Here is a 15,124-nt window from a genome sequence, read left to right on the forward strand (position 1 = left end):
ATGAAGAAGTGTGGCCGAGGAAGGGATGCATGGGATGCCGGGAATGAGGTTACACAGTTTTGTAAAAGACAAAAAGGCCGGCACATAACACCACTCTCGTATTATTACGGAATACTCCGGACTGTATTTATTTGGTCTTTGACAGTTGTCAGTTGACTTGATCAATTGACCCAACTAGCTTACCAAATTAGAGATAACATATAAATACTATCCGAAAGAGTAAAAATTACTGTACGTACAAATGAATTTCAATTCGGGGTGTTTAAAGCTGCACTGATCCAAAAGGTACGTAGGTCCACATTTTTTGTGTGTGCATGAACCTCACTATTCAGAAGCTCTCTTGTAGGTTCCAAGCTTTGTACATTTATCATTGTCCTCATTTTTATTATGGTTTCTTCGCAACTTCTAGCCTTCACGCTTATCTACCGAAATTTATAATGATTGTTGTTCATAAAATTCTTACTTACTTTTAGAGTTCTACTCTCATATTCTTTCATTGTAACTCCTTTATTGTTATATTAATCTTAATACTTTGACTATTTATTCATATTATTCTTATTTTTAAGGCCTGTTTGATAATCGGTTATAAATGATAATAATAGGAATAAATTTGTGAGTAAATTAAAAGACAAAATTAATGTTCATTTCCATAATTACTCAAGAGACCCCCAAATGACCAAATCGTAGGTCTATTTTTCATCATGAATTTTAAAACCCACTTCTAACCACTTTTTATGTAGTAATGAATTGTAATGAAAAACATAAAGAAAATACAAGTTTTAGGGATGAGATTGTGTTGAATGGAATTTATAGGTTGTTATCCATACTAGTAAATTGCACTTTAGTTGATTCTCTTATTACTGTAATTTATTTCGGCTACCAAATGTTAAAATACATATTTCAAGGGTTTTAAAAAGTAATCAGTTTTTTATTCAAAAAAAAAAAAAAAAAAAAAAAAAACTGAACTAAACTGATTGGAGCTGAACTGAATTGAACTGAACTAAACTGATTGGAGCTGAACTAAACTGAGCTGAAATGAATATTTTATGAGAGAAGGAAATTAGAAGTTGAACTGAACTGAATTGATTGGAGCAGAACTGAACTGAACTGAATTGATTGGAGCTGAACTGGATTGAACTGAGCTGAAATGAATATTTTATGAGAGAAGGAAATTAGAAGCTGAATTGAACTGAACTGATTGAAGCTGAACTGAACTAAACTGAAATTAAGCTGAAGTGAAGAAGCCCTTAGTCGTAAAATTTATGTTATTAAGTAGTTTTTTTGAAAATATGTTATTAAGTAGTTGATATTAGATTAATTTATTTTTGAGCATACTCTCTCCACAATTATTGTTTTTATTTTTCTACCCAATAATAAAAAAAAAAAAAAAATCTAGTTTATAACTTTATACTAGAACTGTACAGTAACCATTATACGGGCTCGCCTTTTAAAATATGGGCTTTTCTAATTGGATTTACATAACAGTGCTACAGCTTTGGTGTTACATGAAGAACATATAATATTGGGCCTCCAACACGACATCAATGAAAAACATTGTACACCAACTAGCAATGTGGTGTACAAATCGGCAAATTGTAACTGTCTAGCTACAAATTGGTGGACTGTAGTGAAGTAACTATCTAAGTAATGGAGTGATTCGGATCATCAGAAATCCTAACTTTAGATTGTACAATTAATGAAGCAAAGGATAATGGATGGACATTTTTTATTGAAAATTTAAACAGTCTAATCTCTAGGAAATTTTGTGTAGAACTACCCTAAAGATAGGGTCATTTGTGAACAACTACCCATTTTTTTTTTATTTGTTTAGAACTACCCACAAGGTTGAAAACGTTTGGGTAGCACTACCCATGAACATTTTCCGTCCAATTAATACGTTATCGGAGCCCACTTTTTTCACTTTTTCCACCCAATTAACTCTTTGAGTTTGTTTAAAGGTTTCAATTCACCTTAATTAACCTAACTAGGGTTTTAATTGGAATTCATTTTAGGGTTCATGAGTGTAAAATTATTTGGGGATTTTGATTTTTAAGGTTTGGGGGTTTAATTGAATTGGGGTTTTTGCTTATTTTAGCATTAATTGGCCATTGTAATTGATAAAAGTGAAAACTTGGGCCAACACAACATTTTAATTGGACGGAGAACGTTAGTGGGTAGTGCTACCCAAACGTTTCCAAACTTACGGGTAGTTCTAAACAGATAAATAAAAAATGGGTAGTTGTTCACAAATGACCCTATCTTGGCTATCTTCATTTCTTATGTTATATGTTTTAAATATGCCAGATTGCTACTCCCACCACATTTGAACTAGTGTTTGAAAACATCTATGCTTACATAGATCGTCTAGTCAGTATTGTAAGACCACGAAAACTACTCTATCTTGCTATTGGTCAGTGACTTCTTTCTTTATTTTCATATCAATTCTCTCATAATTCAAACTACCTAATTTGCATGCTCATCATGTTGAGCTAGTAAATTAATCCACTAATATACTTTTGCTCACTATGTAGATGGTGTCGCACCTAGGGCCAAAATGAACCAACAACGCTCTCCTCGCTTCAAGAATGCTAAAGACAGTGACATTGCTGTGAGCCTTAAAACTATACATTCTTTTAGTAAGAATTCTGTTAACACTGAAAATAAATAAACAGAGTGTTTACTGTTGTGTTGTGTTATGCCAAATTCTAGGAGGCCGAAGAAAGTAGGCTAAGGGATGAATTTCGAAGGAAGGGAAAAACAGTGTTGCCGAAGCAAGAATCTCAAGTATCAGATTCTAATGTCATCACTCCTGGAACTGAATTTATGCACGACTTGTCTAGGGCTTTGAACTTGTATATCCGTTATAAGCTTAAGAATGATCCTCTTTGGTCTCGACTTGAGGTTCATTATTCGATTTACATTCTTTTCTAAAAAGATTACCTTGTATAACTACTTTAGGTGATAATTGAATTCTTTCCTTTTGTATTATATCAGGTTATTCTTTCTGATGCTACTGTTCCTGGTGAAGGAGAGCACAAAATAACTTCTTTTATACGCACCAAGCGTAGCCTTCCAGGATATAATCCTAATACAAGGCACTGCTTATATGGACTGGTACGGTATATATATTTATACATGGACCAATGTAACTCCATTGTCTTCTCAACGGTTCAATGACAAGCATTTACTTAAACTATTTCAGGATGCAGACTTGATAATGCTTGCATTGTCTACTCATGAATTGCATTTTTCAATTTTAAGGGAGGTAATTATTTTCCTCAAATTTTTATTTCTCACTTTGTGGCCAATTAGTGATATAGGAGATAAATGTGTAAAGTACATAATAATTCCACTGAAACATATAGCAATGCAAAATTGTTGTGCAGAGAACTAAATTGATAGAAATTTCACACATAGTGACTATTTTATAAATGATTCAATGCTACACGTTGCAGAATGCTAATTCTTTTTATTATGTTGCTGTTTTTTTCTTTGTGTTATGTTATAGAATGTGCTTACAATCCAAGAACAAGCCCCTATTTCTGAATCAACTCTGATTACAAGTATTCAGAATGCTAGACAGCAATCCTTGGCCAAAACAAGCGGGGATAGGCCAAAACCTTTCTTTGACAGTGGTGATAAAATGTTATCTTTGCTTATTCAACCTCAGCACTATCAAGTATGTAACAATGTTTTTTCAACCTTAAAATAATTGTCACAAATACTTAATTTAATTCAGTAAAACCTCACCACTACATGTTCTCCAGTTTCTGCACATTTGGATTTTGAGGGAATATTTGGAGCTTGATATGCAGATAGATGATCCACCAGAAAACTTTATTTATGACATAGAGCGAATTATTGATGACTTTGTGTTCTTATGTTTCTTTGTTGGGAATGACTTTTTGCCTCACATGCCCACCTTGGATATACATGAGGTTAGAATTACATGGATTAAAGAAAACAGATTTTTACCTGTCCTGTAATAAGTGATAATTGATGATTTTCTCTTCTTTTTCAAATGACAGAATGCTATAGACTTGCTTATGTATATCTATAAGAAAGAGTTCAAGAGTCTAGGTGGATAACTGGTTGATATGCAGAGAGTAAGAAGTTTACTTGCAAGTAGAAATTCGTTTAGTATACTGCGCGCTTTTTCAACTTACTCATTTGTACTAATTTATACACCCTTTAATCTCATCCGATCAGGTCAATGACCAACATTCTGGTTATATCAAGCTGAAGAGAGTTGAGAAGTTCATTTTGTATGTTGGAAGTTATGAAGAAGAGATCTTCAAGAAACGGACTGAGATAAGGGACAAAAAACTTAGAAGGATTATGGCTCAATTATCAAAAACTGTGTGTTCTTTCATCTAATATTAATTAGACTTTAAATCTATTCATATGTCTACTCTCTAAGAACGGTTTCATCTTATATAATGCAATGCTCTATGAAATTTGGTTTTTTTTTTTTTTACTGCTCAGGATGCCAGTGAAGATGATCATGAAGAAGATTTTGAGGTTAGTGGGATGGATCCGATGGAACACGAAATTGGAATCACTTCAGAAAATAACTCAAGTTCAGATATTCAGGAAGTAAGTCATGTTGTCCTATGTGTCATTGACTGCTGGCTGTTGATAATTGTTATTAAATGGAATTCCTAAAGTTTTGTCATATCGCAATGTATGTACTGAAGGAAATACGTTATTGCTTAACAATTTGTTTAAGTAGGTTTGTAATGGATGACTTAGATGATACAAAATACGAAGGAGCTGAATGAGAGGCTAAAGATTTACATTCGTAAAAAGTCTGATCTTTTCAGAGATGGCAATTTAGGAACAGATAAGGTACCAGTTGCAAGTTGTACCACAATTTGAGTTTTCATGTTGATCTCTTTGGTTTTTTTATTGCTAATTAAATTCAACTTCACAATTGTTTAGGTGAAACTAGGTTCATTGGGTTGGAAGCTGAGATATTACAAACATAAATTCGATGTGAAAGATTCCAATGAAATGGAAAATGTCAGAAAGGAAATAGTAAGTGATATTTTGATGTTGTTCAATAATATAAATGTAACTGCTTCATTAGGTAGAACATTATTTGGCTTGTTGGCTTGCAGGTTCGCGAGTATACAGAAGGACTATGTTGGGTCTTGCTCTACTATTATTCTGGTATACCTTCTTGCAATTGGTAATGCAACACAATACTACTGCCACTACTAGAAAAATGGTCTTTAGTATCGGAAATAAAGCGATACTAAAGGGCTGATTTCTGATACCAAAGGTCATTAGTATCGGAAATAATATCCGATACTCTTCTGATACTAGTACCTCCGTGGCTAATGTGTTGGTATCAGATTTTTAATCTGATACTAAAAAGGGGTGCCTATAGTATCGGAAAAATCAATAGTATCGGATAATTAGTAACAGAATTTCTGATACAATAATCTGTTCTTGTAGTATCAAAATTGTTCAGTTACTAAATACATACTATGGTATCGAAACTAGTTGATACAAAAGAGTAGGTCTTTAGTATCAGATTGGTTTCCGATACTAAACTACCCTTGTAGTGTCTGAAATTATTGATACTATAATTATTACTGATTTTGGAAAAACCCTTTAGTATCGAAAATTTCCGATACTAAAGATATACTTTAATACCACAAAAGTACTCTAATACTTGAATGTACACATATAAGAGACTCTTTAATTTCAAATTCTATAGTATGCAACTAATTATTTATAAAATAATTCACAATTAAATATATAATGCAAATACTTGTACAAAAGAATTTTTATTTTATATATATCTCATTATGTAGCTCTAGATCTAGTACAAAAAACTAAAGTATATGCTTGTAATACAAAGTGCATTTTACATTCTCTCAAAAAAAAAAAGGTGCATTTTACATCACCACCACCACATAAACTATCGTACTAATTGATATCATAGCATAATGTTTTCTTAACAAAAGTATAAAGCAGCTACTTGATCTCCAAAGAGCTATACACTTGCATCAACAACCTTCAAACTTGGGCATTCTAGATCATCACAAGTTTAAGCTGTTTAGAAGGGGAAAACAAAAAATCATCACATATAAGAGCCTCCAACAACATAATTAACATCACACAACAAAGGGATTAAATACTACAACTGTTTTGAACTCATATATCAATCTATTCTATCTAAGAGCTAAAACTAATACTTGTAGAAAAAACACATAGCTGCAACACACACACATACAATTGCTCTTTAAAATTGACATAATAACATGATGAATTGCACTTATTTACAAGTTTAATAATATTGAAAATATTATCACATGGAAAAAACGACACACATAGTTTCAAACTAATATTACTACAACAACAATAATGATGAAGAAATGAAATACTAATACAAGTATCATAACCACCAACGCATCAATGGTCACTTGCTTAAACTCGAAAATGAGCAGAGGAAAGTGTGCACTGAGCACTACTAGGCAACTAGCATTATTACTAAACATCATAAATAGAATTGAACACTAACATTATAGTTTCAATCAACATTCATAATCATTAAAAAGTTCAGATACCCACATCCAACATACAAATATATATATATATATAACAATCAAATCAGATAATAAAAAGTACTAGATTTTCTGAACTAATGCTCATTTCATTTCACATCCAAATAATATCACAACAACAAGGATGATGATGATAATAAAACATACTATTGTACCAATTAAATAAAAAACCGAAAGCGAAACTTACAGACAACAATAACGAGCAATACCAATATAATAGAAGTACCTTGATGATTTGACAATCCATTTTACAATCCTAATCACTAAAATCATGCTAAAAAGACCAAATTCAGCATACATTTGACCATCCTAATCACATACAATTCAACATAAAAAACCCAATTACATTAATCCCATAAAAATTGGCAAACGAATGAATTCAGGGACAAATTGGACAATAGTTAAACATACATTAAAAATCCTAAAGCACAATTAAAAAAAATTACCCAGATTAGAATTTTACAGAAAGTGAGAGCTTTGATTTGGTTTGAGACTGTCACCCTCGTAGAGTATTCTTCCCAGATCTGAACCAAAAAAATAAAAAATAAAAAAGACCAACTAAGATCTAAATTTTGCAAATGTAATCAACATTAAAAGATGGGTATTTGAAGAAACTCATACCCAAGAAAAATAAATCAAACCCAAAAAATCGAAGAGAAAATGAGAGGCGAGGCGACACCAACGAAGCCAAAGAACGAAACAATTTTTTTGCCATTAAGACAACAATAAACATGGCAGATTGATCGAATTAACAGAGGAAGAGGATTAGATCAAAGATATATAGGGAATAACAATGGCAATAAACCCTAGAAAACGATTGATAAGGTAAAAGGGGGCTAGAGGAAAGAGAACGAAAAGAAAATGGGAGAGAGAATTTGTGAGCAATGGTGGTTGTGGATTAGGTTGCGGCTGCGGCGGTGGTTGCCTTCATTTTTGAGGAGAGAGAGAAGAGAGGTGAACGAACAAAGGTGAGAGATTTAAGGCTTGAGGAGGAGTGAGGGATGGAGAACCAGGGTTTCATTTTACCGAGGTGAAATTTTAGAATGAAATGTTTCAAAATTTCCCTAAAATTTCAATGTACCGCCAACGCCAAGTAGTATATTTTTTCTTTAAATGTACTAACGACTTTATTTTTGAAACCATGTACTAACGACTTTAGTATCGGAATAATTCGTTACTATAGGTCTCTATTTGTAACAGAATTAATTTCGATAGTAAAAAAACCTATTAGTGTCGGAATGATTCTGTACTACAATGTCATTAGTATCTGATAAAAAAATTTCCGACACTATAGTAAAGTCTAATATTGAGGTTGAGTCAAAACTCAAGAAATCGTATCAGAAAATAAACATCCGATACTAAAGAATCTTTTAGTATCGGAAATATTTACTAATACTAAATTTTCCGATACTAAAGATCATTTTTCTAGTAGTGTGCAAAATACCTACTGTATAAATTTTTTCTGATGATTTGGTGAATGATCCTGCCTTTTATATATTTATTAAAACTCATCTACTTAATCCCACAAGTGCATTACTATAGGTTTTATCCAAAGTATTATGGACCTTTTGCTTCGGATCTAAAGGGTTTAGCCAGTGTTAAAGTAAGATTCCAAAAGGGTTCTCCATTTACGCCATTTGACCAGTTAATGGCTATGCTTCCACCAAGAAGGTTATTTTTAACTATTGCTTGATCAAGTCCTTAATTTAAGATCAGAATAAGCATCAAAAATGATTTCAGATGTAATTGACTAATGTGTTTTGCAGTGCACATGCACTTCCAACTGCTTATCAAGAATTGATGATGGATAGCTGCTCTAGTATCATTGAGTTTTATCCTATAGGTAAATATCACCAAACTTGACTAATTTAACTATATATGTAGTTTATTGTGAATTTACTGACTTTTAATCCATTTCAATGATGTAGTTTTTGAAGTTGATGTGGATGGTAAAAGATTTTTGTGGCAGGTATTTTCCCATCTTCATTTCCCATTTTCTTAATACATTGATGGACCTTTTTGTATGTTAAAGGAGTATATCTCCATCTGAAAGTTGTCTAATCTACAAATGTGGCTTTTTATGTTTGTGTGGGAAAGGGGATCTGTAAGCTTCCTTTCATAGATGAGAAAAAACTCTTGAACGCCACCAAACAAGCGGAGCAGAAATTAACGGTATGATTTTTCACTTACTGGTGCATTTTGGAAAGATACCCTGCTTTCATGATGATAAAAAGTAAACTACATATGTTATGCAGGATAGTGAAGCTACAAGAAATGTTCAGACAACTAACAAGTCATTTACAAGGGATTCAAATAGGTTTTGATTTTTACTACTACTAATACTCTTTGGTCATATACTAAGCATGTATTAGTGCTTAATATACATGCTCAAAGCTAAATCTGTTTTTATTCTTTTGCTTAGTTTCAAAAGGGACTTGGGGTGTTATCTGCAGCAGCAAACAACAATTGAAGACGATATCATGTTAGTTGAAAGAAAGAGGGTGTATTGCATATACACAACATCTAGCTCTTTAATTATTAGTAATGTGCAACAAATTCTTAGTTGAAGTTTCTTCTTGTCATCAGGTGCTTCAATTTTGAGTTGCCTGCTGAACACCTTCACATACCTCGCCTGCTTGAAGGCATCCTGCATCCCAGTAAGGTACTGATTTCATGAATTTCTCCTAAAAATTTTCACAACTTTAAACCGATTCCTAACTAGTGAATATGATAGATAATATTTGAGAATGACATCATGGAGACATTTCCTGGGCATGAATATAATGGCAGACCCCCAATCACTAGGTATGGATGTATGTTAAATTAGCATTTCATCATTATATCTTTGTTACTCGAGTTGGAAGAGAATAAATAACAATTATTTCTGTAGACGTATTGAAAGGTACAATAAGAATATAATGCAGCTGTTGATGCTGGGACTACAATCAAAACCGCTGGTCAAGGTCGTGGGTTTGAAGGTGCAGGTAGAGGAAAAGGGAATCAGCTCAAATTCATACCTACCTGATAATGACAATCTGAAGTATGTGCATCGATATGAGAACATACAGTCTACGTCAACATTCCCTCGAAATGTTAGTAGGGGCTTCGAAAATTTGAGAATACAGAATAGTCACACAAGTAGATCAACATACGATGGAACATGTAATACCAGCACACACAATAGCTTCTGGCGTTCAAGTAATGTGGTTCGAGATGAAAATGCGTCTTGGAGACCAGTATCACAGACAAGGCCTAATTTCTCTTCCCAAGGCAGTGCAGGATCATCAATGCAGTTTAGGCCTTATAATGGAAATACCCCTCATCAGTTCATGGGTAGAGGCGGAGGTAGAGGAAGGGGCCAATCTGGGCCTCAAACATACAATCGTTATTCTTCAGAACCTCCTGTATGTTATAAGAAGGATTGCAATCGTTGGTAGCTATCACCGGACACTATTTGCTAGATGCAAAGGTGTATGTCCAGTAATTTTGGTGGATTGAGATTACTTGTTTCCTTGTTACATCTAGCAAACCTATTATTGTTTGGTGCTTGAGTTTATTGTGCTAGGCTGCTAGTATTTTTCCTTTTATCTCTTTAGTCTGATTAAGTTTAACATTTTAGATTAAACAGAGGATTAAAATTTGGAAGTAGATTGAATTGCTCATTATTTTTATGTATTTTTTTTTAAAAAAAATATGCATTTACATATTTAACAGTCCTGACTCCTGATAAAAATGTCATATATTGTCTAATTGAATGGCCATATTCAGCCTTTCTAAGAAATAAATTGTAGTATCTACACTGATTTTAAATTACTTTGATACTTGTAAAAAAAAAATCATGATAGTTTTCCTCAATAGAATTCATAAATGGTTGTTGCAGCATTGCATCTCAAATTCTACAACATATTGGTTCCAAAAGGATTGAACGTATGTATGTAACTTGGTTGATGGGTTATATAAGTAGACAAAATTTGGGATAAAGAATTTAGATTATTCCACATTATTAAGTTTCATTTGCAATGTTTGGTCTACTTTATTACAACTCAAGCATACATCCACATACAAACTGTGGAAATCAAGAATATAAACTATTTGCTAGTAATGCTACCATAATCTAAGTACTATTATCAAGATTAGGCTACGTTATGATAAATGACGATCTAAGATTATTGTTGCATGATATAGAGAGTATACGGCACGTGTGTAGTAATCCCTCTAATTAACTAAAGTTGGGCCATCTGCTGGAGTGTCATTACCTCCTGTTTGATCGCTATATTCAGAGGCCGTTGGTGCATCGCTTGTTGCTGTAGGTGTGTCTGTGGAAGTGGATGCACCATCAGTTGATGTACCCTCATCGGATGCAGCTGCACCATCAGTTGCAGCACCTGCACCTGCACTTGCACTTGCACCTGCATCTGCACTTGCATCTGCATCTGCACTTGCACCGCCTGTGGCTTCCACAGAGCCGCCGCCAGCAGATTCAGCGCAGTGTTGCTTGACAAGGGTTTCAAAAAAGGGGTTTTCAAAGTGTACAACAGACTTGCAAGCATCATCAATTTGAGCTAGGAAAGAACAACAAGGTTGAGACAAGGTTATCTGATGACTTTGGAATGAGTTACCCAAGTCTTGTAGGCAACTTTGTTTACCCTCGCTTTCGAAGGATGTAAAACATTTTTGTTGCTCTCCCCCAAATTGAGGTAATTGGAACCCAAACGGGTTTTGCCCACCCGCACCACCCGCACCTGGGAGTTGGAATCCACCCCCTGATGGCGAGTCCTCGCCTTCCCCTAATACTAGTACATTATTCTTCCCTAATATGCTTAAGCAACTCAGGATAATAAATAACATTTTCATTTTCTTTCCTTTCTTTTTTTGTGATTATTGTGGGAGTGTTACTCTTTTTTTTTTGGGTTATCTTTGTTTCCTTATTTGTTATTTCTATTTATTGTTTGAGAGGATCGAGAGGAGTAATAACATATATATATTTGATATCTAGAGGAGTACATGTTTAACATTATTCCGTTATCATACCCTACAATTATGCTAATGGCAAATTAATTGAATTCTCTCAATCTTACATGTGGTTGATTTCAAGGCATAAGTTTCTCTAATCTTCTCCACCATGCATTTTAGAATAAGCTATTACGTTTTATATTTTCTCTCCTCCTTTACCCTCAACATTGATTTCTCAATTTCTTCCACCTTCACTCTAATTCCCACCGTTTTCTCTATATTACATTATTACTCGTCATTCTCTTTAAATATAGCATATGCTATTATTAACACAATTGTACGGAACATTACCCTCCAATATATCTAGTTTGATAATATGTCATCTATTAGTCTTTAACTAGATAATTATTGCAAAACATATTATATATATATGCACGTCAAATCACTTGATAACAATTTAAAGTTTTTTTTTTTTTCTCTTCTAAAATATAATGTTGTGCTGTGTAATGGGTGTATATACATCACTACTTGTCATCATATACAATAATTAGAAAACATTATCAATGATAACCAAACGCAAGCTTGCTAACTAAATCCACAATAATAACAACCAGCCAAATATAAACTTATAATCATATTGTTAGACAAATGAAGTATAGTCCAATAAATGTATATTTAAATATATATAGATATAAAATTATTTCAACTTATGCCTCGTATAGACAAGATCTTTTATTTATTTGACTGAGTAACCCTTTTTGCTAATGGTAGAAATAGAGAACTTCAACTTATACATAATTACATATAGTCGGTTTATCATTTTTTAAATAGGTAATTAGTCAGATATGATGACTATCGATCTTTATCAATAGAACGCCGGTGATTGGTGATAGGTTATGCTAGTTTATGCATTCCTCAATTATCTATAATAATTAACTAATTTTATGTACGGATGTAATATAATAGGGTCAATGTAAGCTAACCGCGTCCATGGGATTGGAGAATGTGACTGATTATGAGGATTTATACATTAAAATTAATGTTGAGCATCATACTATATATTAAAATGCATAGTAGTTGCTTAATGTCGTTGATGCGGATCAGCGATCGTATCTTGACCATGTTAAAGATTTTTCTGTCATGTAATGGATTCATATTTTCAATTTATTTATAACAAATAAGTGCTTGATATATATAGGACATCAAGTTTAAGTGAGGTCTCAATTATATTAATGTTGAATTCATACGTAAAAAGTAAGTAATTTGTATGTAAAAAGTATGTGAAACCTACACGCAGGCCTAATAATATACTCGTACTAAGTAATTAAAGAATTGAACATACATGTCACGAGTAGAGAGTATTGTGCATTGTGAGTATGTACTCAAGAGGCAATATGGAGTATCGAGTATGTGTTAATGTGTATTGGTAGATCAGTGAGTAGTTTGTGATTGCTCTTTGTAGTGAATTCCTAATATCATAACCAATCCATGGTTAGCATCAATGCATCATGCATTACAACTTATCTTGTGTACTACATAAGTACATAGTATAAATGCAATGTTTCTACAACGGAGTAGTTGCCAAATTAAACGATTGAATGCATGATTGATAAGTTGATAAGCATATAAGCATCAATAATAAGTCAAATGAAAAGTTGGAGGATTCACACATTGTCCTGCTAGTCAAAAATTGCTGTTAAGCACCTTAATTGACAAATATGACAATTGACTTTACATCATTTGGTATATATATATTAGTAAAAGCAAGCAAGGAACTATGATTGCGCTAATCTGCATTCTTTTGTCTGCAATATGTCAGAGAAGATTGGGGAAATAGCTAGATAATATCGGAGATATCTTTGGTGATAAACTGATAATCATCCTTATTAAAACAGTGCATTTAAATCTATAGATAAATAATATGGGCGGGTGGGGAGACGTGCGAGAAGGGGTCATATTTCATATGGAAATGCTTAATTTTATTTCTTTGCTAAAAGTGGATAGTTTACATAATTAAGTTTCTTCCCCTGATTAATCAATCATGCTAATTACAGTAAATCTTTTGAAGGTTTAAATATATATATGAAAACTTAAAACTTTAAAATACATGTAGATATTGCTAAATTAAGCTGGTTGGAAATTAGGTTATTGGAATTTTATCAACAATATTTCATAACTATAGTACAATAAATTTTGGTATACCCAAAAAAAAAAAAAAAAAAAAAAAAAAAAAAAAAAAAAAAAAAAAAAGAAAGAAAGAAAGAAAATACAAGCCATGGCTAAAAGTTTAATTTGCTTGCGGACTTAAAAAAAAAAGCGAAATTCATTAATTTTCTACATATCGACCAAGCATGTTTTGAAAAAAGTACATTAATAGATAGAAGTATATAAAAAATGATACTAGTATAAATACAGTAAACTAAAAGAAACCGATTAATTAAGCTTTAGTCATTATATTACAAAAAGAAATACATCATCAACCTCTCAAAACCAAAAGTTGAGCTGGTACGAAGTAGTATAAAATTTCAACCTAGCTAGAACTCAGTATTATACTATGTAATCTGATTGTATAACACTAGAGCAAAAAAGCTAGAAAGAAAAACTTAAAATCCAATTCAAACAAGTTACATACATACATCAATCTAGCATATTTCACCAAATATAACACCCAATAAGATTAATACATACCATAGTATAAGACATGATATAAATATCTATCTTTTCTTATATAGCTTACCTATAATTTTTTGAAAATATTCAGGGTGACAAGGAATCCGTAACACCCCTTGATGATCATAACCAAACACATCGGCCGATAATTGAAGCAACGCAACAATGGAAGGATCTTTCATAAACCGAGTCGGAACCACAAATCGCTTGACTTCCTTCTCCTCCATGCCGACCATAACCGGAACATGTCCTTTGGGGGTTCCTCCTTCATTGCTATCGTCTCTCTGATGATCTTCGTTGTCGTTGTCGTTGTCGTTGTCGTTGTCGTCGGTTCTAGATAATCTAACATAGCTTGGTGGTGATGGTAGACATTCCTTCTTCCTCAAAATCTTGCCACCAAGCTCTCTTGGCTTGATGAATGCCATGTTTTGTGGAAGAGGGCCGGGTCCAGCATAATCATCCAAGATATACTAATATGAGCTATTCTTTTATATTACTCATCATCTCCTATTAATTTCCGTCTAATTTTCTTCCTTTGTTATTATATGTATAAATTATACATAATTATAGGACTTAGCTTTAAATAATTCAGCTTGCGTGGAAAAAGAGGTGTTAGATGATGACTACAATGATAATAGTACAAAATTGTCCTTAACATGTACTTGGAGACTTTTGACATTAAGGGTCACCATGGTGGATATTCGTTGGTAGTTTTGGTAAAACTTTAGAAGAAATGCAAAGTGATTAGTCTCATTACACCAAGTAGTAATTGACTAGTCTTTCTTCCTTTCTTTTTTTTTTTTTCCTTAATTTAATAATAATTGTATGTTCTTTGACCATTTTATTTTTTATATTCGGTTCGTTAGTTTATATTAACTTGAACGAGTATGTTGAGAATCTCTAAATAAATACTTCACTCTTTTAAG

The 15,124-nt window shown here is 32.8% G+C and overlaps 1 long non-coding RNA gene and 1 pseudogene across 1 annotated transcript; one reads left to right on the top strand and one right to left on the bottom strand.

Moving 5' to 3' along the window:
• On the top strand, window positions 1-10,012 carry LOC145616216 (5'-3' exoribonuclease 3-like; annotated as a pseudogene).
• On the bottom strand, window positions 5,785-7,650 carry LOC145617218 (uncharacterized). The gene is made up of 3 exons (XR_014107685.1): window positions 7,197-7,650; window positions 7,022-7,099; window positions 5,785-6,063 (listed from the first exon to the last, which is right to left on the bottom strand). It is a non-coding gene; the product is annotated as an uncharacterized LOC145617218 (long non-coding RNA).
• Window positions 10,013-15,124: the final 5,112 nt, after the last annotated feature.

Source organism: Chenopodium album, chromosome 26 (assembly GCF_948465745.1).
Source record: "Chenopodium album chromosome 26, dcCheAlbu1.1, whole genome shotgun sequence".
Taxonomy (NCBI): domain Eukaryota; kingdom Viridiplantae; phylum Streptophyta; class Magnoliopsida; order Caryophyllales; family Amaranthaceae; genus Chenopodium; species Chenopodium album.